The sequence below is a fragment of the Lynx canadensis genome, chromosome E2, assembly GCF_007474595.2.
Source record: "Lynx canadensis isolate LIC74 chromosome E2, mLynCan4.pri.v2, whole genome shotgun sequence".
Classification (NCBI taxonomy): Eukaryota; Metazoa; Chordata; class Mammalia; order Carnivora; family Felidae; genus Lynx; species Lynx canadensis.
The window spans coordinates 26060342-26063216 of record NC_044317.1 but is presented as its reverse complement, the minus strand read 5'-3'; the positions used below and the strand labels follow the sequence as shown (position 1 = coordinate 26063216).

Sequence of the window (2875 nt, the reverse complement as noted above, 5' to 3'; positions counted from 1 at the left end):
ATTCCCTCTTCCTGACAGGCCATTCCATCTCCCCCATTCTCTGCAACCCCTATCAACATTTCCATTTATTAACCTTCTGGCTTAAATGTAACCTCTTAAATTTTCATGGTTAATTATCTTCCCTCCCCCACATAATATCAACCAAGTACAGTAGGATAATTCCTCCTATGACATTTTGTGTATTATTCTTTGTACACTTGGCCCATTTGCATTGCAATTACTTATTTGTGTCCTTTAAGAATTGTTACATCCTTGGAAGCAATGACTATATCTTGTTTATCTTTATATCTCCAGAATTTTAGTGTGTGTACAGCAAAAACTGGAAGTATTGCACTTGAATACATCTCTCGTTTTCCTGTTTGACTATTGGAGATACAGACTTAGTATTCCATTCCGATGGATTTCTTTTATACAATGAAAGCAATATTTTCATATTAGTTTATATTGGTTCCTCTAGGGTAAATTTCAACTGAGGAGAAATGGATACATGGTGGTGGTAGTGCCTTTTCTTTTATTTCAATGATCTCTTTCTTTGTTTTTGCTGCTATTTACCATTGTCTTTTTGCACTGACTTAGTTCATAATGCAAATCTCTTCAGTCAATAGACACACTTGGAATAGTTAGCTCGTAGTGTGCTGTTTGAATAACTTTTCATCATTCAGCCTTCTGCATAACAAGTACTGTAGAAGGAGTGTGGGGGCTTGTGTTGGGAGAGGAGATCAACTATAATGGAGAGCAAGAAAAGGAAAAACTGGGAATCTTTTCCAGCTTGGAAGAGTCTAATCATCTTTACCAAAAGTAATAACAGTTTGACTTTTAAGAATTTTTTTTTTGTCTGAAGCACTATATATATGCAGTAGGTACACAGGAATAGAAATTGCATTAGCTCTTACTCTCCACTCCCGCTCTCCTTTTCCCTCATGGTTGGACAACTTGTAATTAAACCCACCAGGATTCTCCAGCCTCCCCACTTTGCATTCATCCCTTCCTATTCTCCTCTACACATGAACCTAAAATACTCCTGTTCATCCTCAATTGTCAACTTCCTATTAGCCTTTCCTGACTCTCCCCAGAGCAGAGTCATTTATTTTTTCTTCTGTAATGTCATGTTAGTTTGTTTGCATCCATACTATTATTCTGGCAATGGAATTTTTTTTGAAAGAGAATTTTGTATTACTTTTATGTACAGAAAATTGGATGGTGTACACTTAGCCCAGTCGCATGACCAGTTCTTTAGCCTTTGTCTTTTCCCACTTGGTGATACAAGACACCGGCTTCGGACCCAGGACGTTGCCTCCCCGGTGACCGTGGATCTCACCTTATCTGTCATTGTAATTGGTCCTGATGGCTTCCATCTGCTTAGCCAGACCTCCTTTGTCTTCCAAATTAATCTGTGTGAAGGCAACAGTGGTGCAGGTCTTCCTGTGAACCGGATGCCCCAGCCTGGCCTTCCCCTTGATAATGCAGTAGGGAACCCCACAGGGCAGGCAGCAAGACAGCCCCTCAATGGGATCCACATCATGTGCAATCACTACCAGCTGAGCCTTCTTGTTTTCTACCAAGATGGTGACAATAATAAACCCAGCTCAAAGGACAGGTGGCCTCTTAATGGAGACATCCTCTTTGCTGGCAGCTTTCTTCTCAGCCCAGGCCAACAGTCTCTGCTTCTTCTCTTGCTTTGTCTCTGGTCTGTGTTTGTGGGCCAGAGTAAGCAGTTGAGTATCTGTTTGGTGGTCCACGGCCAGGGTGAACTGGTTAATCGCAGGAGGCATGTTTAGGCATTTATAGAGAATAGCCCTTTGCCACTGCAGCCAGATGTAGTGGGGTGATCTGATAAAGTGGGTGAAGTCCCTTTTGGGCTGAATGTCCTGTCTGATGCCAGCATTCTTGGGTCTTTTCTCAAACAGGGGATTGACCACCTTCTTGGCTTCCTGCTTCTTCATAACAGCAAGGGCTGGGGCCACCTTTTTCCCCATAGCCATTTTTCCTTTAGGCATCTCAGATGGCTGGAGAAGAGAGAAGGAAAAGAGAATTTTCCTGGCAGTAACATTTAATTATTTGTTTGCATGGTTCCAAAAAGAGAATACAAGTCTTATACCCCAATGCATTCTCAGAAGCTGCATCTTGAATGGGACAGGGCAGTCGTTAGAAAATATGTATTGTATAAATGACTCAGAAGAAATACTTATTGAGGGTGTTTTTACTATATTATCTAACAGAACTCTTCCAAGGTTTTCACCCATTTCAATAATGATTTGTTCTTGCTTTAGAGTATGATGAAAGATTAATACATAGCAAAGACAGATTAGAATTAGAAATACCACCAACCTCTTTTTTGTTTGTTTCTCTTTCTCTTAACATGAAGAGTTTTTGTGATTTAAACCAGAAGACTATTCCTGGGTCTAAGTGACTGTTATTAGATGTAGCATAAGCCTTTAGTATGTTGACTATTTAGGAAGCTAGAGCTAGCATGTGATTACAGATGTCAGTAATGGAAACCTGATAGCATCTTCTTATTCTTATTAATGTTATTTCTTCATGGAAATAAAGGGTCCAAATGTGCATAACAGACAGTATGTTCAGATTGGCTCAGGTAGGAGATATATATATATATATATATATATATATATATATATATACACACACACACACACACACACACATACATATATATGTATGTATATACACACATATACATATATATGTATGTATATACACACATATACACATATACATATTATATATGTATATATGTATATATACATATGTATATACATGTTATACATGTATACATATATGTATACATAATCACAAAACTCACTAAATATACATAAAATATTATATATGTATAATATATATGTATATACATATATAT

The 2875-nt window shown here is 38.0% G+C and overlaps 1 pseudogene; it reads right to left on the bottom strand.

Moving 5' to 3' along the window:
- Nucleotides 1-1208: 1208 nt before the first annotated feature.
- On the bottom strand, nucleotides 1209-1997 carry LOC115502256 (annotated as a pseudogene).
- Between the last annotated feature and the right edge of the window lie 878 nt (nucleotides 1998-2875).